The sequence below is a fragment of the Mya arenaria genome, chromosome 15, assembly GCF_026914265.1.
Source record: "Mya arenaria isolate MELC-2E11 chromosome 15, ASM2691426v1".
NCBI classification, from domain to species: Eukaryota; Metazoa; Mollusca; class Bivalvia; order Myida; family Myidae; genus Mya; species Mya arenaria.
In genome coordinates, this window is record NC_069136.1 from 42,299,350 (window position 1) to 42,323,567 (window position 24,218).

Sequence of the window (24,218 nt, forward strand, 5' to 3'; positions counted from 1 at the left end):
ATTAAGCCTCCTGCGATAGTAAATAACATATTCCTTGCGACTGCCGAAGTTGGACTTTTACCGTTTTAACCCATTTAGTGAACGAATCAACAGCTATACAATCACGTTAAAATGAGAGGGCATGATTTATTCACTATTCTGACATGCTCTTCGTTTTAAATGATTCAACGTGATGTGTTATTCTCTTAGAGAATATTTTTATATTCCAAAGAACCTCACAGTATTTCAATGTTTTTCTATGGTGCAAGGTCTCTGAAATTCACTGAAAATACATATAACTAGTCAGAGGTTGTAATGATTATTGTGCATAAATGTTCAATTATATTCAATTATTTGATTACGCATGTTTATTGTTTCTGTTTTATTTTTATCAAAACCGCCATTCACTGAGACTAAAAGTTTTAGATACATCTTCTTTTTTATATCAGAGCACCAACTGTATAAATTAGCCGTCATGTACACATGGCATTCTAAGTCGATGTTTAGAACTTGATTTGAATTATTATCACGAAAATAAAATACCGAATCAGGAAATAGGAAACGTGCTAGTCCGAGTTTCTTGGAAAGGTATTTTTTCAACTGAGCACCCTATTGGAATTGTTTTTGATAATCTTACAACATTCGGACACCACGCGTACTTCAACAAGCCCAACTGCGTTCATTTTCCCGAAAACGACACCAATCCCACAATTTATTACTTAAATTTACACCAACAGTTTATTATTTAATTCAGGAATTGTTAAGAAAATGCTTTATTTCATTAAAAAAAACAGTAATTTTTTCTCACCCATTTTGGAAATAGAACGACCCGACCGTAACCGGAAACATTTGAATAAATTGTGTCACAATAGCACGGGAAAGATAAACCACATGACTCACTTTTAAACGTAAAAAATGATACTCTTATGACAACAATACATATAACATACCATAACTTAACAATTTCTAAAATGTTTAGTTTTTAATTTAGGTTTTTCGGGGCCTGCTGATACAATACAAACTATAACAAAAAAATAAACAAATAAATGTAAATTGTAATGCGTTGATTCGCGAACTTAACATATCCGAAGGGGATGCGTTAAGCGGATGATAATCGCAATTGCAGAAGGAATGGTAATTGAGGTGTAAATATATCAACATAATTTTTTGAAACATTTGCTTGTATTATATAACAATATATTTGAGATCGAAAACAATAATGGTCAAATGAAATATGTGGTTGTTTGTGTTGATGTAGATACTACCATATCGATATAGATATATCACAGGCTCAAGAACGTATACGGCCAAACCAAGGATCGTACCTTGGAGACCAAGCTTGCATGTCAGGAGCTCTACAAACTTAGTTATTGGTATTTAGAATACGCAATACGTAAAGGTAATTAATAAATATTATTTACATCGCACCACTTGGGTTTACAGTATCAGAGCAAAATTCAGTCGGTTAAGATATGATGGGGGGTAAAATGTGATGAATTGCAAGCTGTTGAAGATTGAATTACATAGTGCCGAATACTGTATAAGGGATTTCACAATACGATCATTGTTTGGCCAATTTACCACTGTTGTATGTAACTGCTAAGTTTCATGAATAATAACATTGCCAGGCATTTTGAAAATATTTGTTTTGCAAATTTCCTTGTTCATTGTGTTGCGTGTAAAAGAAATGGTGCTTATTTAATCTGTAAGGATATGGTTAATCAAACGAAATTCTAAACACTTTGTATGATTTTATTAAAATACATAAAACAGAAAAGAGAACCAATAAAAGTTGAGGTGCAAAGTACTCGTGGAGTCCTTCGGACTCCACACACTTTGACCAGCCCAATTGCGTTCATACCCCGATAATGACATCAAGCCCGCAATTCATTCCTTAAATGAATTCCAAGGTAAAAACATGCAATGATTTTGCCTGGTTGTTGAGTAGAAAAAGTTATATTCCTAGAGATTTAGATTATAACGTTCTTTAACAAACCACATCAAAAGCAATACCAGACCTAAGGCTTTCTCTTTTCTTACAGGCACTTTTCAGCTACGGAACTACTTGTATCACATTTAGGATAAAGTCATTGTTGTAGTAATGTTATGATGTACCGCTTGCTCATGGTGTGATACGTAATCTTGTTGTTGGCGATACTTTACTGTCGCTTCCTTTTTCTTTGAAGGAACTATACGGATTTGTGTTTTATCTGGTCCGATTTTTTATTTACATTCTTACCTAGCGATATGTGCACGAATAAAAGCGCAATAAATTTCATATTTCAGAATATTAATAATTGCGTCCACGCTTGAGAAGAAAATTGATATATTATGTACCAAACGGTTTGGCGTTCAACAGCATGATCCAATATGTCTAGAAGGTAATTGGCCGCAAGCAGAATATTAGGACGACTTAATGAATAAATAATGCATTGCTAATATGTCTATGCAGCGTTTTCAATATACCAATGTTATATATTAAATAGTCAGCTCATATCTGATATTTTAAACCTATAAGAAAACAGTTAAAGATGCACTCTTACTCCCAAATAACATTTACAACAATTAATAATATTGTTTTAATATTCCAAAAAGTTTGCATAAATGTCGAAAACAATGGTTCTTATGAAGGATACCGAGTTTAATTTGAAAGAAATGAGCATTAAACACGTTATTTCTACCTTATGAGACTATAGTAGACCACAGTAAATATTTTAGCATTCACCAATCATTTAATATTTTTTCGTTTTTTTTTGCTATTAAATACACGGTTACAATATTGTTATCAGTTATTAATATTTTCCATTTATACATTATTTAGTAAGACGTTAAAGGTTTATCACTCAAAATTGATGTTTGTTATAGATGTGTATGTATTGATTTTGAATAAGAATTTCACTTTATGGACCCATTGCAGAAACGTATCAAAATTCAAAATTTAAATATTTTATATCACACTTAAATTTATATCTTAAAATGAATACACAAAACAAGACCTAAGTTTAATGTTAAGGCGACTAATTTTAGAGTGACTAACAACCTAAAGCAGGTGTCACCACTTCACAAGAATATGTACCAATATCAACTAAATGTATTGATGTGAACGATAACATTCAAACACATGTTCGGCACGAAAAAAACACGAACAGGCACTTTGTCTAGTTCGAACAGCCTAATTAGTTCGTGTTTTCGTGTTTTGTTCTTCTATGTTTCTTGTTTGTGATTTTGTGTTCTATGTCTTTGGCGTTTGCCCAGTGCCACTAAACCGGGTTTATGTAAACTTTAAACTTTTTGCTACTAAGATTGTTTCTGTAGCTTTTTGCATAAATATTTACTGTTCGCTGTTTCTTATTATTTTGCTCCGCAACGCTCAAAAACACGCAATTATTGAAATCAATTAACATAGAACTGCGTTATTGAAAATATGGCAAACAAATGTTTATTCATAAGATTGGCGTTTTTTTTTTAAACTTTTTAAATCTGTTTAAGTTAACAACGTGATGAAAGACATTGAAAAAAAACTGTTGATGGTGTTCTCACGTATTTGAATATGACCATGTAAAAATGAAACAGTTGTCGCACATTTTGTTAGAAATATTGCAGATCACAAGTGTGTGCAGAATCGTTCCAGATTAGTACCGATTTAAACAAAACAAAACAAGAAATGTGTTAACAACATTTTGAACTTAATCAAAACTCTGAACAATCGGCCCACTTACAAACAATCACAATTTTTCGCTTTGGTTTTGTAACTCAAAAGGGCTTTAAATACCTTTACCTAAAGGCCTTTCATGATTTGATGTCAACGATACTGATTATAAATAAACAACTGCTCTCTAATGAGCTATAACAAAATAATACGACCATAACCTTTTTTATTAATATACAATAGAAACATGTTTAAATGTTGTTTAATCTCAACAATGTGTGAGTTTCACAAGAAATAGTTAAACTTATGGTTTAAAGGGGATAATTTTAAATATCTGAAATAGGCGCATTAAAAAGACAGAAAGTTTCAAATCTTCAGCCTTATATCCTGCATTAATAAGAAAGATGTCACAAGACTGCATTACATAATCATGATACATTATGTTAATACCAAACAAAAATGTTAAGCAGGAAAAGCAAAAACAAATAGAAAAGAAATGGAAAATAAGACAAAAACATGTTAACATCATATTGCAGTTCACGCATTCAACTAACTCCTCACTCGATAACGAACATATACAACATGTTTATATAGTTTGCACTAATATTATACCATAAACAGGGGATCAATATTACATTGAGGGTAGATCGAAGAATGCTATTCGAAGATAAAATATTACAATACACGTATATAGTTTGCACTAATATTATACCATAAACAGGGGATCAATATTACATTGAGGGTAGATCGAAGAATGCTATTCGAAGATAAAATATTACAATACACGTGAAGAACTAGAGCAAGTTAGCCAAAACTAATGATATAATGTATGCCACTGACAATGTATAAAATGGCCTGCAATTGTCTGCGATGAATATTGGGTTTAACTGAGAAGTCATAAAATAACTGCATATATTTTACTATATACTAAAGGAAACTTAACATAAGGCCAATAGTTCAGATGTTATTTTGTAGTTCTCGATGATATAAGGAGGAATACATTTCAATTATGGACGGACACATAAGCGTTTCAGTAAGTGAACATAGTGCGAGTGGGTTTAGTGATATTATGTGATAGTAAATCGGCTTTTAAAATGTGATTTCTTTTTGTCTTCTTATAAATTCTGATTTAAACTTATGTTGCGTGTATGATAGAAATGACGCGTTGTTTTGGTATCATATTCTGATTAAAGATTGATCGCATATGTTCGTGTACCCATTGTGTCTGAACTCAGGAGGGAACGCTAGCAAATTTCACTTCTGGTAATTTGCAAGCGTGCCCTTCTGCATTCAAACAGCAGGAACGCAGCCAAAATGATATCTTTTCTGATATCTACATTCTAAATCGATAGGAAAATGAAGGAATTTTAAAACTGAGTATTTATTGTCAACAAAATAACGTCGACACCGTAAATGTGTATGCCGATTGGAGTCTTATTGACATTTTAAATGTGAAATAATCGTCGGAGAAATATTTGGGCCCAAAAGACCAAACTTGCTTATCAAGTATCTTAGAATGTGAGTGCGAGGAAAGGCAGGAAGCACATCGCAAACACAGCCACAATCACCATCTTTACAACCTTTTTGCGGCTACACAGCCGATTGTCACTCTTAGCACTTACTGACTTCCTTATTTTCACGGGGGAAAGATCTCTTTATTACCAAGCAACATTATTTAAAACACCAATATAAGCTAAATACGTATTATCTTAGTTGATATTGAATACCTGACAGCAACTGTCATGTTGTTGTTTTATTTACATTGGCGTTATGAAGTATTCTTGTGTGAACAGAAATGTTTAAATATGATGGTTCTAAAAATGAATTTATTATTTAAGGTATTAGCCGCGTAATACACACTTTTTTAAAAGCTTTAACCGACAACATAGTTATAATCACGGTACACTATGGGACTTTTATCCAAATTTTGAAGATTTTTTACCGTGAATTAAAAATGTTATTTATGTTTCATTACACCCACCCTAAACTCCAAGGGCTACAAAGAGCAACAAGTAAATATTATGTCTATTTTTGAATTTTTTTCGCATTATCAGAGATTATGAAAATAACACAACAGTTTCTGGTAAAATAAACTTCAGATAACAGAAAACTAAAGTTCAAACGAACACATTATTGATAAACATGGAAAAAAATCATTTTGATTGATCTTATGATTCTTCGGAAAAGAGCAGTTTTTCGATATTTGATAATATATAGCAGTTTTATAAAATTCATAAAAAATAGTAAGCTATAAGGCAAGCTGCTGAAATCATTTTAGATATTATCTATGATGTCTATTGAACAACTTAAAAGACAATTTATGATAGTTTACCGTCCAGTTTTGAAGAAAATATACATAATGCCATGTTACCATACATTTTTATAGCTAATAAAATGCTTAAAAATCATCCTTTTTCTTGTAAAAATTTATAAAGCTTAATTGGACTTATCATGTAAAAGGTGAGTTTTTCGGCGATTTAAAATTTTGGAAGCCAGTTTAGACACTGGCATATTGTGAAAAACCTGCTAGAGAAAATTCCACACCCATTGGTACTTGGATCTCCATGAAACATGCTGTAGTTTTGTCAAACATTCGGACATCGGCATCGACTCGAGAGGAAAACGAACTAAAAGGCACGGCTAAGGTTAGGATCCCTCGATAATATTGGCCTGTTTTGACGATTGGCAACACTATTCATGATTGTTGTGTCAAGTTGGTGCAATATAAATGTGTATTGATAAAAAGTTATCCGTCTAGAAACCCGTAATGACGTGTTTGCTTCAAAATTAGTATTTATGCACAATGCTAAGGAGCAGTGCACGCAAATAAGTGGCTAAGGTTAGGTGCCATTTATTGAGAGAGGCGTTCATTACCTACGGTAATTTTGTTTCCTGTTTGTATCTGTTCTTTCTGAGAGATTAAAGGTTTCCGTAATACTGCGACATCATCATTATCCAGATGAGGTATTTTGAAACTGCCAAATCTGATTTCGCTGTGTTTTCATCTAGATACAGTTGAAAAAAAAACTACAGTGACGCGATGTTGTGGATGAAAATCGTCTATTTTGTAGTTTTTGGTGTACCTGTTTAAATTTGAGGATGCATTAAAACAAGTAATAAAGAAATATTCACATTCATATTTAATCAATCGTTATCAGAAGCGAAACTGATCGCACTTAATTAGTACTTAAATTGTCAACGGTAGATCGGTCTTGACAAAAATGTTAACAAAAGATTGTAATGATGATAAAGGTTTAAAGTAGATGAATGATGTTTCCTGTATAGTCGTATTTAAAAATAATGTTTGAAATTACCTCTCTCAATAAATGGCACCTAACCTTAGCCACTTATTTGCGTGCACTGCTCCTTAGCATTGTGCATAAATACTTATTTTGAAGCAAATACGTCATTACCGGTTTCTAGACGGATAACTTTTTATCAATACACATTTATATTGCACCAACTTGACACAACAATCATGAATAGTGTTGCTAATCGTCAAAACAGGTCAATATTATCGAGGGATCCTAACCTTAGCCGTGCCTTTTAGTTCGTTTTCCTCTCGAGTCGATGCCGATGTCCGAATGTTTGACAAAACTACAGCATGTTTCATGGAGATCCAAGTACCAATGGATGTGGAATTTTCTCTAGCAGGTTTTTCACAATATGCCAGTGTCTAAACTGGCTTCCAAAATTTTAAATCGCCGAAAAACTCACCTTTATCATGGGCGCCGCCATCTTGTTTGAATGCTAAGGTTAAGCTCGATTCTCCCCCCTGTAACTCAGAGTACAGAGTTTAAAAAAAAATGAGTGTACCTTTAAACTAAAATACTTGAAGAAACAAGAACACTAAGTGCAAAAATATCAGAGTGAAAGTTCTCAACTAATGTTGTTGTTTTTTAATATTATAACATGTAAACATTCTCTGTGGGTAATTTGATGTATATCTGTTTTATGTTGTCATTGGTATTCTAACAATTAGTTTTTTTCACAATAAATCTTCACTCTTCAACATTTGAAGTTTGGTCTGTTCCCATGCTTTGTACTTGTAGTGTGTGCACAGATGATAACTACTCAATGCTGAGTCAATGCTGATTTGGCTTTCATGCACCTTCAGGTACTTCACCCATGAAGAATGTTTAGTGCTGTAAAGGTAAAAAGTTGTACTTTAAAGCCTTTTAACTAATTAGTATAGATAATTATACTGCTATACATATACAAAATAAAATATAAACAGTTTAATATTTCTCGACATTATTTTGAAAAAAACAACAACAAGCTGATACGTACATGTATATATAAAAGAACATTATTAAATTTATCAATAAAATTCATCATCATCATCATCATCACCACAACCACCACCACCACCACCACCACCACCACCACCATCACCACCACCACCACCACCACCACCACCACCACTTGATTATTGAATACAGTAGGTTTATAAAAACAAAAACCAAGTCATATATGTTTTATATGAAATACTCACATCATCTCGATCAGATGTGACTTCCTTGTGGATGGACATGGCTGTCAAATCCGCTCTCAAGGATCCAACATAGTATTTAATACAGGCTTGAATTCTTCATAACCCAGTGTTGTTGATTAAGTAATATTCAGTCATTTTCCTGCCTGGAAGAAATTAGACTTCTGATTATCAACCAGCAAAAACTACCACCGCAAAATATAAATGCACAAGTATTATACATTCTGTACTAATATCTGTTTTAGCCAAGAGTAAGGGTTGGTAGGCACAAATGTGTAGTTGTTGTGCATATGGTTGATAATGATTCACAACAGTATGGGGTTTTAACGAGACCTACACCAAGCCAATGAATGTCAATAGTGTCCTAGCAGATGCGGCTTCAAGCCCCAAACCACATACAACTTTTTTCACAGGTTAATTTTGAAAATATGCATTTTGTAAACAAATAACGGGTATGTACATGTATTGTGGTATGTTAGAAAAAGGTCACGTACCAAAACACATCATTTTTAAACAAAATTTTATGTCTAATATTTTTCTAAGATAAAACAATCAATTTAAAGATTACATACTCATATCATATCTTAAACATAAGTTATGACTTATGTACATAAGTACATATAAAAATATGTAACATGTACATAAGTACATGTAAAATATGAACATGCTGTCTAAACATTTAGCTATTAAAAATGATTTAAGAATTCCAAAGATAAATTAAAAACAAATGTTTTTGAACACATCAACGTACAAAACTGCTCAAGGATACTTACATTCAGAGCCCTTTGATACGAATATCCCAGTTCCATGCCGATTGTTAACAGTTCGTTTTTTCGAGAGAAAATCTTCTCTTACGCGTATATTTCACTCATAATCCATGTTTTACTGTAATGACTCAAATTGTTAGATATATCGTAATCAACTGTCAGCGTGTACTTTTAGTGTTTATTTATTTTAAACGTATATTCATGAGACTAAACATCACAATGTTTCCAAATCCTACGATGTAGAAATTCCATTATTGACCTATGAATAGCCGGAAAATATCTTCTGTTTCTAAAAATAGCAACATCCGGCACAGGCCGAATACGCCCAATGTTCGTCGCGATCTGTTACGGCGAGTGGCGATATTTGTCGATGTTTCCCGAGTTTTATTACATGGCTAATACCTTAAACAGACCACTGGTAGTTCAGTTTATCTAAGAGTTAAATACACACATTTTATTCGACTGTCAACGGAACACGTTTCAACCATAATCATTGGATCATAGACGAAACGAGAAATATATCCGTTGTATCATTATATTACGGGAATAGCAAACCCTGTAGATAAGGTTTTCAAGAAAGAACATCCAGAGACATACGTTTTAAGCTTAAAAGACACGTAACAAAAGACAAACGCATTTTCAAAACAGCAGGGGCACGCTTGCATCAAAGTATAATTTTTATGTATAAATTGTAACTTATTGAGCTAGCTATAAAATATCGCATGTCAAGGGATTTAACATCAAAGAAATGAAAAGTAATGAATAAAAAATTAAACTACATAACATAACATATAGTTTATTGTAATCTAAGGCCTCCGGCCCATAATACAGTTATTCATACATATATTTTTAACAACGAACATGTAAATATAATACAATAATGAACAAGACATATTTTAAAGCAATGATATATCAATAATATTCTTGAAAACTGTTTTAAACCATGTTTCAAAATGCAAAGAATCAACATGCTTGCACATCAATATTGCATTCATAACTTTCCGGTATAAGAATAAGATGCATATATAATAATAAGGCACAGCTGAATAACACTATAACGAGTTATCATTATGTTTAAGAAATGTTTCTCTTGTTATAAAAGCGTTGTGAATATATTTTGAAATCAGTACAATACTATTTTTTTACACTTCTGACATAATGTTGTAGAAAACTAATTGCGTGGGAATAGACAAAATCCAGCTAGATTTGAAATATTCATTTCTCAAGTTTGCATACAACGGACAAATCATGAATATGTGGAATGACATATATATGTTCGGACAAACAATATGGGCAAAAACTAAATTCTCGCTCAATATTCAGGTGTCGACCCTTTTCAATCATCAGGAGGTGACTTGAGCACCTAAATTTTGACAAGTGTCTTTTCAATATATATGATAGATCACATGATAAATATCGTTTAGGATCAACAGCAGTTTTGAAATGTTTATAATTGACTGCCTTAGGTGAAGTCTCTATATATGAATACAGTTGTTGCACAGCACAATCTTTGAGTCCTTCAATAAATAGCCTTAAGAAATGTTCTTGGTTTCCAATCTCTTGTGAAATCCACGCATAACCAAAGCCGTTCTCAAATAATAGTTTCTTCACACTTGTTGCCTATGTTGTACGACCTGATTCATCCAGTGATTTAAGCATAAGATAACTCTGTCGTGGATAACGGTTTTCTGGCACGTGTATCAATTTTAACCAGTACTTAATGTAACGTGTTGTATATTGGATGGACATAGGGTTTCTTCCACACTCATTTAATGCAAAAAAGTTGGCAACAGACTGGTGGTTCAAACCACAAATCCGTTTACAGATGTTAATATGGGCTTTCTCCGTACATTCAGAATAACGGTATCCCCATATATCGGCGCAGTAACACAAAATAGGTTGTACAATTGAGTCAAACAATTTAAAAGCCTCTTTCGGGTGTAAATAACCAAAATGTTTTTGATATCTTAATATGTTTGTTATGGCTTTTGTCGCCTGTTTCGCAAGTGTTTCCCTAGTCAGTGTTTAGCAGAGCTTTGGAGTGAAAAACGCTTGTAAGTATTTATACTGGGATACAACTTCCAATTGAATACCACGATAGTGCCATTTTTCATAGTTTCTTAGAATACCACCGTTTTGGAAACCCATTACTTTCGATTTCTTATTATTAAGTTCCATACCAGTATCTGCACAGAATGATTCAATAAGGGTAATTTGTCTTTGTAAGTTTATAGCTGTGTCTGCGAAACTCGATACATCGTCGGAAAACATTAGAGCGTATAAATTACCTATTGTGTCGGTTACAAATATCCCATTCGTAGAATTAGCCGTAAGATAGTGAACTCAGTCATTCATAAACAATGAGAATATTACTAGCGATGACACACTCGATTATCCCAATTATCGTAATTATTGGGGTCACAAAATAACTGTTTGAAGTATTCGAACCATTCACTGTCCGATATACAATTGATACTCGGATGTTTGTTATCTTTTATGCTTTTCAATGTACTCCAAAAGAGCTTTGGGTCATTTCTACAGCTAATGAGATCGTTTCGGCGCCTTTTTTAAAGTTCATATTGTTTTGAGCTACATACAGCTTTAAAAGCACTTTTTGCTATTATAAATTGCTCAAAATCCGCTTGGTTATTTGTAATACGAAACTTTCGCAGCTTGCTATATTTATCATATTTCAACTGTGAACAATCAACGTCCCATCATTCAGGTTGTTCATTTACTTTTGTACGATAACTTTTGCATCGTTGCCTTTTCATAAGTGCCACAGCTGCTCCATATACATGTATAAAAGCAATTAGACTTTGATTTATGTTTAATAGTGGTGAAGTGCGTTCGAAAACACGAAATAAGTCACCGAAAGTATTCACAAAGGCACTTCTCATCGTCTCCTTCCATTTGTAGTAGTACGCAGGATTTAATTTCTTGTCTCTATGTTTTACTTTTTGAGTGTCATTAAGGGGCCACTTTATGGTACACATTAATGGAAAATGGTCTGAGAACGATTCGCAGCCAACTGTGAAGTTAGCGAACAGTGACGTCGATGCAAGTATATAGTCTACAACGCTTCGCCCATTGTTCGCGATACATCAGACGTCCGTTCATTGTATGAATGTCATGTGTGCATCACAAATCTATCAGCGATTTCCCAAATGTATTCACTATTGTGTTTTTATTACATTTAGGAATAGCAAAGTTATCAGACGGATAATCACTGTCTCCGAATACGAAGTCCAAGTCATCGTTTGGAATAAAATCTTGCAACAATCCGATACGCGCATTTAGATCTCCAGCGACTATAAGATCAACCGACGGAAAGTCAGATATAATCGCATTATCTAAAGGCCAACCTTAAATTAATGTCATGGTATGTTGCAGAAGATAAACATTAATGGCGCTGCTGTCAGTATAACATTCATTCCTTTTGTAATTATATGCAGCTAAGGCTAAACAGAAAAATTTAAAAAGGACTTCCTACCTGAATATTGTGTATTGGCTGTATGGTATATCGGAAGAGGTCAGAAACCGAGGCAGGGCCATCCAAATGAAATCTATCTCATGATCAGACTGACACACAGCGTACCATCTTTCTTTTGAGATTGCACAAAGAGTCAAGATGGATACGGCAATTCACAGGGTCTGTAAAAATGTGATCAAAATGTAAACACATCGACAGTCAATAGATATTCTCATGACAAACATTTTTCGTATAGCAACTTTCAGTTGACAATCCTGGAAGCAGCTAATGCATGGAAGCCTTAGTGTCGTAATGGCATAAAGCATATAGCACTTGAAACGCGTTATATATTATCTTATTCGTCGAATAACATGTCGTAATGAATAAGATTGTTGTTAAATTTTAAGCTGGCTTTTACACACTTTTGCATTAATACACAATCTTGAGCATTGTAACCATATCCAAACATATAACGATGAACCAAATATATAACTTCGTTTCCGTATGCAGTCTGACGTGGGGTTGAGCATAACCGTCACTTACAGTGTCATTCCTGCGATATACCATATAATGAGGTCTGATCAAAAGAACGATAGTCGTCTGTATTAGTTGTTGAATGATATCCGCATAAGCATTGAAAAAGGCTTAATTATTAAAGAATTGTAAAATCTTAATATTAATTACCGTCACGACCGAACCCAGAAACTTACATAATTTTGTATTACTTCGTTACATAAGTTTTAAGGTTGGCTTTATTTGAAAGAGTTTAGACATAATACTTATCGAGCAGGATTGTGTTATATAACTATGCGTTTGATATTTTTTATGAATATAGGTAACACATCAACCAAATAATTTTCTGAAACAAAATATCCCGTACCCTTAGAGCATTGTTAATTGTTCACTTTGCTCCTCCAAGCAACCATGTTTCTGTTACGTCGACTAACAGAGACGAAGGCGACATAACAAATATAACATTTAAGTCAGCCACAGCCAAATTCACAATAATCACGTTGGTAACTTTTCGCATGTCTGTTTTTCTACAAACAGCAAAGCAAACGATAAATTTCTCAAAAACACCGACAACAAATGTTATAAGTTACAACTTGTTCCCAATATTCGGGTTCTGGTTTGAAGCATCCCATGATATTCTCAAAACATAAATGCCTTCTAACGCAAATTTAATGTTTACTATTTTAGGTAGCGCTTTGTGTAAAGCCTCTTGTGAAGTCAACGCTTGTATTCCATGCCTTGTGCGTTGTTTTGTTTTTAAAAACTACCTCCGTTATTCGTATTTTCTGTTTGTTTTTGTTTGTAATAAATTCAGAGTTTTTAAACTGTCAAGAATGCAATGCATAGTGTTGTTTATGACATTGTAAAACTACACTCTTGGCTTAACGAGGCGACTGCATTTGGTTATTGGCATTGGATTTTGTATATTATTGCCACATTAGCGAGACCCATAAACTGTATATGTAACAGTTAGAAGGAATTAAGTAAACTATTAGCGAATATTAATGGGCGGAGCGATCGGGAGAACGAGTCCTTCTTAATAATTTAGATATCACTTCAGGTCATTAAATTGATTTACAATACAACCTCATTGGCTGACACATTGTCAACACAAAATGTAACAAAGGGAGATTATATTGGATGAATGACCCTTAAACACCCGCGAAAGTTGAAATTATAAAATTGAAGCGTAGTTCTTTATGCGTATTGCCTATCTGCAATTTAATTGGCTGTATTCTAAGATACGTTTGCTTATCAGAACAGTAGAACAGAACATTTATTTAGATACAAGCATATACAGCTTATGATCATCAAAACAATTATCATAGCATGCACAACAGAATATAAAAATTAACAAACAAAAAGAAACAACAAGAAGAGAGCAATAACATCCAGTTTGAGTTACGCTGTAATATTAATTATATTGTCTCTGATCTGATTTGCCTTAATAGTAAATATAGCCAGTTTGTGTAACAACGACTTCTTCTTAGAGTTAAGAAGATTAATAAATTTTAACATACAAGGTCGTGTTCGATAATAACTAGGTATATGATGATCATTTAAGTGTTTATATCTATCACATATCAGTACAAAATGATATTCATCTTCAATGCCATTCGATGAACATACATCACATCTCCTTTCATGTCGGGGAATGTTCCTATAACGGCCTTCTTCTATTTTAAGCCTGTGAGAGGATAATCTTAATTTGCTTAAGGCATGTCTGTGTTTAACATTGTCAACAATGTTCAGGTAGCAAGACATTTCAAAAGTGGATTTCACTGCACGAAATAGAGTAAGACTTGTTGAGCTATTAACACCTTCATTCCATTGTGTTATATAGGTATCTTTCAGTCTTAATTTTAACTGGCTTATAAAACATGGTATATTAAGCACTGAGTCTCTAAACAGCCAAATTTCATTAAAACCAGCTGATTGTAATAATAGTTTTTCTTTGGTTAACCAATTTATATGGCCTTTTTCACATTCGTCTAAAAGCATACGATAAGTCTCATACAATATACAATTTGAATTAAAACTGTTCATTAGTTTAAACCAATATTTGACTATATTCACTTTTCTGTTTATTATTAATGGAAAGCGTCCCGTTTCTCCATATAACGACAAATTATTAGTCGTTATTTTGACATTTAAAATCTGTAAAAATTTTGTGTAGTCGTTCCAGATTTTCAGCTGCAGCAAAGCCCCATAACTCTGAGCAGTATTCGAGCACATACGCGTCAAATAAATCAAATTGTATATTAACTGGTATATACCCTCCAGACGTAATGCTTTTGAGAGACATGACTGATTTTATAGCTTTACTTGCCACAGCGTCTAAACATTTGCGAAAAGAACCGTTTGAACTTATGACTAACCCTTAATAGCAAAAAATGTTCACAATTTCAATCTGTTTGCCGTTATATATAAATACGTCGTTAATCCTTCCTCGACCACCCCGTTTAAAAATCATTATTTTCGTCTTGTCCACATTCACTTGCATACGCCATCGATCACAGTAATCCCTTAAACAGTCTAAATGTTTTGTAATCCTTCGGCGGTTTCACTTAATAGTACACAATCGTCGGCAAACATAATAAGGAATATTGTTAATTGGTCCAAGGTAAGTCCTGCATTAATATGTTAATGCATATGGAGTTCAATGTCATTCACGAAGAGGCAAAACATTATCGGCGAGGTTATCTCCCCCTGGAAGAGGCCTATACCGCTATCGAAGAATTCAGACAAGTTATTACAGTGTTTCACACATGACTGGACGGTTTTGTACATATAAAGTACGATTTGTAATAGTTTACCGTCTATTCCCTCTTTGATAAGCTTTAACCACACCCCGTTCCTATATATCCTATCGAAACACTTCGAATAGTCCACGTAAGCAGCATATACTCTCTTCCGCTTGTTAAGATATAATTCAATAAGGTTTTGAAGAATGAACACTGCATCCGTTGTACTGTGGTTAGACTTGAAACCGAACTGCACGTCCGTTATTTTGTCATATTTTACTGACCATGTTTTGAGTCTCTCGTTTATGACAGTAGTAAATAATTTCCCAAAACAACTAATCAGAGTATCCCCCTGTAGATATTTACTTCAGCTTTTGGTTCCGTTTTCAATACTGGCACAATCACTCCCTCGGACCAACTTGGGGGGAAAACTCCAGAGTCGAGAATGTTATTGAAGAGGATGCAAATGGGCTCGATCAATATATCGGCACTTTCAATGAAATATTCGTTTAAAATATTGTCACTTCCGGTAGCCTTATTTCGTTTAAGCTTTTTAATTCCCTTTGTGATTTCATTTGCTGTAATTCTATCATCAAGCTCTTCAAACATTACATTACGGTCCGGTTCATTAATATCAACAACATTTAAAAATGTCTCTATCTCTATATCCGGGCCGTCCTCTGAATTATCGGCTAAATCTTTGAAATGCTCATAGAAGTCTTTCAGTGATATAGTGGGGTCGGCCTGTGTTCTCGATTTCTTAAATCGTTTCCAAAATTCCCTTGGCCTTTCTCGTCTTGACTCATGCATTTGTTTGCCTATCAATAGTTTGTGATTACCCTTCGCTGTATGTACAGTACATTTGCAGTCTTTTTTGCAACGCTTCATACGTATTTTCAAAATTTGCTGGTGATCTGTTGCAGTTCAATCTTGCGAGCCCTTCTTATACTTCAAGTGCTTATCTTTACATTCTCTATTGAACCATGCCTTCTTCTCCGTATGCGAATGGTTCATGAAGTAACCACGTTTCACACGCACAGACCTTTTAAAGTATTTGTTGGCACGAGACGTTAAATACTCAGTAAATAAAGAAACTGGGTTCTCAGTACTATGTTGTGTATGTCCCATCGTGTTGAGAAGTGACTAGGTTAATTGATTGATATCGCTCTTTATGTCCCACAAGAACTGTATCTTATCATTGTCATTCCATTTATAAAACTCTGCATATTTTCGTTTTTCATCCTGCTTAGCATTTCCAACAATAAGATTAAACGTGATAGGGGTGTGGTTGGAATGTTCGTTATATGGATGCACTTTAAAATCTCTGAAGTATTTAAAGTTATTGTACCTTGTTAGTACATAGTCTACCTGACTTTCTCCTTTATGCGTATAACAAGTAAAGCTGCCGTTATCGCTGTTTTCACCAGACCTGCCATTCATAATACAAAGGTTAATTGATTTGCAAATATCAATCAGATTTTCTCCAAATCTGTTGCTTGTATGGTCCATTGATATTCGTCGTGGTGGCGGGTCGTTCAGTAAGTCATTAAGATCAAGATCAGTAATCTGCTCGTGCTCTATAAAGTCACACTTTTGACCTACTCTACTGTTCAAATCGCCGAGCCATATCGTTTGGCCACGTTGTGCAAAAAGTTTCAAATCGTTTTCAATTTCTGTAAAAAGGTCTGTATCGTACAAATTATGTACTGGCGAGTTTTCCGGCGGGATATAGGAAACTGAAACATACCAATCGTCTTTGGTTATAAAATAATCTTTGCACAATTTTAACCACACAATACTATCTACTCTGTTCCTTTCTACAGTTATGCCTTTTCGTAGTTGATCCTTGACGTAAATGATAATACCCCCACTGGATCTTTTCGCGCGGCGGTGCTGGAATTTACGGTATGAATGAATAGCTTTATATCCTTTAAGGTCAATGCTAGATTTACTGTTTGTCCACGTTTCTGATAGACATACAATATCATATCTGGAAATAAAGTTCGAAAAATTGTCACATGTCTTTTTCGCTTCAGTTAAGCCTTCAACATTCCATGTTAAAAAGCTAATAGTACTCTCTAAGCACCACTATTCGGCATCATTGCTAGAATGTGTACTGGGAACGAACTCCTGGTCATCAATGAATAATTTGGGTTTAATCAACTTTCATTAAATATCTCAGTTGAATGTATTCGTTAATTGCCGTTTTCAACTTCATATTTGTGTTAATTTAACTTTAGCCAATATTCAAAACGAACGTAAATTTCATAATAAGAAAAAATCAATGTGTTGCCGGTTTGGATGTTTATACAGATTTTTGAATATTAAAGATAGGACCATAATCATTTTTGAAACAAGACCTTTGGGGTGAATTCATAAAAGTTTGAAAATCGTTCATATGCCTTTATTTTGTAGATAGTTTGCTTAATTATTATTATAAAGTTGTTGTTCAAAAACATAGTGTCCATTAAATTCATGTAAGAAAAACACAAGTTTCATTAGGATGTTTTGTATTACAGCCACTAACCATAGAAATACATCGCTTACCTCATTTTTTGATATCATAGCCTGTTAAGTACTGTTGTTTTATTAGGATATTCACATCCATTATGTTGATGTAAATTTCATGCTAATATTGTAAGGACAAGTGTTTTGTACAGCATTAAATTTACTTTTATGCGTTAATCAAACGTGCATGGCGAATTTTATGCAATCTGTTTGATTGACGTCAATAAATTCGCGACTCAGTTGTACTCATCTGCAAAATTGCCCGCTTTGATTGAAAGGGAAGCACTATAAATTTCATCATCTAAAACTTGAAATCTTACGTAACTTTATTATTCAATAGCAGATAACGTCTAAATATTAAATTTATTACCAAAATAAATCGCACTTATTCAAGTTTGTTAGAAGATTGGTATTCTTTCAAACAAGGCATTTTGGCAAGTAATTTTCCAATTTGTATTTACGAGCGTTAAAGTTTAACCTTCGTTTGCTCAATATTTAAACGTGAACTCAGTTTAAAAAGTGCTTAAATTTTTTGAGAACCTGGGATCAGATAAATTTGCCAATTACAAAAGCTGACAGAGAAGGTTAAAATAAAATGGACAAGACAATTAATTAATTTGTCGTCGGCATCTTGAGTTCACATTCACTGTGGCGGGATAAAAAATCGCCAAGAAACGAGGTGAACGTGTGCCGCATTACTGTTTTTTAATTTTAACCGCACAACTGGGCGCATTTTAGCAAATATAGCGCATCCTCATGGAGCTTTTCCTTCCGCCACTTATTTTTGCACCACAAATTCAAATAAGAGCTACTTTACATTCAATACTATCACAATAATACAAATGAAAACTACAGCGAAAGGCCAAGCAACTATTAATATATAACGATGAAGCTGCGTACAGGTACAACGATCAAGGCGTAATATAAGTACAAACGTTTGTTATTCGCTGGCTAAGGCGCTCACATGAATGTTAAAAAATGAATATGGATTATTTTCGGAGAAGATGATTCTATCAATCATTCGATGATAGTCTTATTATGTTATATTGTTAGTTAGACCAAGTAGTATCTATCCTTCCAAAAATGACACAAACATGTGATCGGTCACGAAACATAGCAAACGGTCGGGACCAATTCTCTTAAAGTGTTTTCGTAACTGACAGTACTATAGACGCTTTTCCGCGCATCCGTGCATTGTGAAACGAAATGCGCATATTTACTTTAATTTAAACATATTTTATTCATCTGCGTACACATACATAACACAAAGACAAACAGAAAACACATGTTCAATCTAGGGAAAAGGATTAGAACGAACGATAAATATATCTTAAAGAGTTAAAATCTAAGCAAAAGGACAAAGTAAGTGACGGACATTTATACCGCTTACGGTGTAGATGACACATTAAGATTGATATTGTTGATTTTAATGAAGTAGTTGTATTTAAGTTAACTGTAAAACATCATTTGGTTTTATTGAATACTATCAAATATGTAAAGAGAATATATTTACAGACGACTTACACTGACAAGATAGTAGCTAAAAGTTAAAAAACTTTGTATAATTAACAATGCTAAAGTAATAAATAATTGCTTTCGCATTGCAATGATATAAGAACGAGTTTTAAAAATATATAATTATAGGTTACAGATTCAATCAAAGATAAATTTACTCGTTAAATTCATTCATACTCTTTATTGCCTGATTTCAACATTAAATATGGCCAGCTATTTATTTCCGTATTATATATAAGGTGTTTGTTAAGCCCAAGTTCACAAAGTAGTCTTAAGCGCATGCGCATCACCACACACAATAATTGTTTTCTTGATCTCTATTTTAAGTAATTAACAACTAAAAAAAGAATATTTAAAATCAGGCAACATTTTCTCTCCCTAATGAGGGAAAATATCTCCTGTTATTTCGTTAATGACACTCAAAATGCATCCATAACGAATGTGCTAATGGAGAGACATCTTCAAAGACATTGTGTAATATGATGCACACTTTCCTCTAAACACTGATTTGTGACGTCTGTAAAAGCTTTTCAACATGTTTTTCTTTTGGTTCTTATTCATTGGGAAAAGTAGGAATTGTGGTACATAGGAATATTGTATAAGTCGGTCCTTTTGTGGGTGGTTATTGTTCTCATATATTGCACAAGAATGGGAGGTCAAGTGCAATGAATCTTACCGCAATCAACACTTATCGACTGGTAATTTGACATCTGTAGAATAGCTTGATAAAAGTAATACAGTAAGGAAAACAAGAACCATTTAAAAACTATTGTATACATTTGACAAGGCTCATGATTTATATGTATTGCTTTTGTACACATACATTCTGTACTCTGCGTATTCCGGTCTTATCACTGCTATGGATCATATTTGCCTATTGTTTTATGCTATTTTGTGACACCACTCAACCGTGATCTGATACTTTTCATGTTGCATTTTTTTTTATTCCTCGATACAAGGAAGCTGTAAAACGAAAAACAATTATATTTAATAACTAAATTATATTAATTAAAGTACCCGGATAACGTGTTTGACATTTTCTCAATATACTATCATTGCAATTGAGTATGTTTTTGTCTTCTTTTTCGGTTTAGGAATTCGTTTAACTGTAATATTATCAGAAAGTACAAGGCGTAATTTGACAATTTGTCACCAAAAACCATCTGCTTAAATATCTATGTTTAAATCAATAGTTTCTAATTAATACTAATGTTCAATTCTTACTAACACTTTTGTTCTGTCATTGGTTTGAGAATATAACACACATTAACACTCAACTCTTCATCGACCGGTAACTTCAGCGTCACATTTAAACACGCCTCTAAAATTTGCAGTTGCCATTATATTTTCAAACAATGTATATGTTGTAATGTCAGGTTTAAATGTTCTAACCTGGAAACAGTTAATCTCCATTTGCCAATGTTCATCAACTTCAACGCTCAATCACCACTGAAATGAAGTATGCCTAATGTGTATATACCAGACGTTATACTCACTTACTTACAGATGATTACAAGTTGTTGAAAAACAAAGCCAACGTCGCCTTGCCCGCACGGACTTTAAAATGTATGACGGCATCCCAACGGGCAGGCAACGGGTATATCCTTTCGTAAATGACAATATCAAGATTATTTCCAATTATCATTGGAAAATTGGAAAAAGCATTTCATTTATATATTATTTAAAAAAGAATATCTCAACACCTTACTTCTAGTATTAACATCTGTTATTTTTTAATTAAAAAGTAGCCATTTGGTATTACGTATTAGTTCCATTATCTACTCTAGGATTTTAAAACATGCCGGTGGGGAATAATTTCAACACAAAAAACAGCGTCTTGGTAATTCCATTTTTGAGATTTCTATAAAATATATTCATAAAGGCTATATTACATAACATACTTGAGTGTGCATCTTTGACATATCGTGGTTTCACTTCTTTTCAAATCCTGAGCAGATAGGGTTAACCGGATTACAGAGGTCATAAGCTAAGGGAGGTCATATTACTTTGCCTTGATTCGACCTGAGAAAAATAAAAACACAACAAATATTCATTCAAAGGTTGTTATAATTTTAACAGAAATTCTTAAATTTAGGCCTAATAACATCCAATTTCAGATTCGCTACAACGTCTATTTTTCGAAATGGGTTATCGTCCAGGGGAGGCACAGGAAAAACATCTAAGGAGGTGCAGTAAATTAAAGACCCAACCCCTTCCACTGTGATAGGTACATATAGTCATATTGCCGATGCCTCTTTCATTAACACTTGTACTGACATTGCTGTTTGCATTGCGGTATTATGATAATCGTTTGGTATTGTCGCCGTTATTTACGACCAAAACTATTCATTATTTCAATATGACTGTTAACGCCCAGGACAGTACATAATTCAACAGCATCAGTGAATGGTAATTATCTGAAGTGTCTTCACTCTCTGGAGCAATACTTCAATTGAATAAAATATGTATTTGACGCATATCCGATGCAGGTTTTCTCATTTTAATTGGAAGCGGTTGTTTGATGTCTTTGTCTATTGGTTATCAGTATATTGCGTTTTATTATAAATTCATAAGCAATACTCAAGCTTATCTTGACAGAAAACATCTCGAAATTCCCATTTGTACAATGTATTTACTTTGATGGAGCCACCCTTGTCAAAAGACTCTTCAGGGGAAATTTATATGTCATTCAGTTCATACACATATAAAAAAAACTTGAGTGCGCTTGAACTCCCGATATAAACGACAGGTCATCCCATCATGGCAAAGGTGTGACCATCTGTGTATACAGGTCATCCCATCATGGCAAAGGTGTGACCATCTGTGTATACAGGTCATCCCATCATGGCAAAGGTGTGACCATCTGTGTATACAGGCCATCCCATCATGGCAAAGGTGTGACCATCTGTGTATACCAACTACGTAGCAAGGTGAAAATACAGTAAAAAAATAATTATCATTTAACTCAGTTTTATGTACTAGAATTCGTATCGTACTTCTCATCTCTAGTTGTTGCGTTTAAACTCAAATTTCAGCTTCGGGGAGCGATAGTTTCCAAATCTGTTATATTTCGATATTGCAATTTGATTATTAGAGGAAATTTTGAGGCCATTCGAACTTACGTGTTACATGATATGAAATCTCTTATAATCTAATTTTGTGTCTGGGTATTGCATGTCCTTCCAAAATACCTCTATAAAGAGATATAACTGTGTTTTGTCATGTATCCATACATTGTCAAGGAAATATATTATATTAGTGCCGTTCGTTTTAAGAGGCAAATATTACGCATTTGACAACATTGATATATGTATCTATTCTTCTTTCGAATTCAATGGTTTGAAATTTGTTTATATGTCTTAATCAACAAATCAGATTTCAATACGGCATTATCAAAAAAACAAAAACATTTTGACAATAGTTTTAAAGTTATGTAATGTGTGTTGCCATGTAGCGCTGGTCTTGTCCACGTTGTTTGAACATTATTTCATTTGGAAAATATTACTCAAAATTATAATGTGTTTTATTTCGTATTAAGACTAAGTTTTTTTGTAATTCCATCGCGTAAATATATGAAGTAATCAAGTAAGTTTGCTGGATATTACCAATATATTTGATTAAAATTTACCTCATTATTCACTTAACGCAGTGATAAAACGAATTGATAAATTTACCTTAATTTGAAAATAGTGAGACTAACTTGACACGACATTTTTTACAGACTGTTTGCTTTGTTACATCACTTGTAAGAGAAAGAGAAATCAAACATTTAAGGTGAAGAACTCAAATGACACAAACAGCAAATCCTGTTTAAGACAGCTATATATGTCGCATCACGAATATTTCAAGATCGAAATGGGACCCCCTCTATAAGAAAACACGTTTTACTGATTAAGGCTATGCCAAAAACTGATGTCCTTTGTTCTCGAAATTACGTAATGCGACACATCTAGCGCTGCATCAAACATCAATCCTACTAACATGCAAATTATTGGTGGACTGGAACAGATGTATTCATAATCTTTATTACAATAGTTATAAGTGCGTTTTAATCGCAGTCAGACAAGATGTTAGCAATATAAAAACCTGTTAAGTTCATCAAGAGAAGATACAATTGATACTATTCAGCGATTCTTTAGGCACTTTATGAAGGGATAACGTGCTTTGTTATAGTTGTATATTTGTTGTATTTTCTATATGGTGGTAATTGAACATTACTTCGAACTGAGCATTTGATTTTGTCAATATGAACGCCCATCTCACCACAGGAATACCTCCAATAATAGGCAACACCGTCGTTGTTTGCAGGGTGGTGTACGTCGAGCAGGTATATAACATTTTCTAGCTACATGATTAAATTGTTTTGAATGCTTTAAACATTACACATTTCTCATTATGATTATATAAATGTTTGAACGAGAAAAATAATAATAATTGTTGATCAAAGAAATATTTCAAATTATTATTTCACGCGTAGTATTTTGTTGTTAACTTTTCTTCACAAATGTCATTTGAAGTCCAGTGACTTCTGACATGTTGTTGTTGTTGTTCGTCTAGTTTTTCGGCTATGCCGAATGGC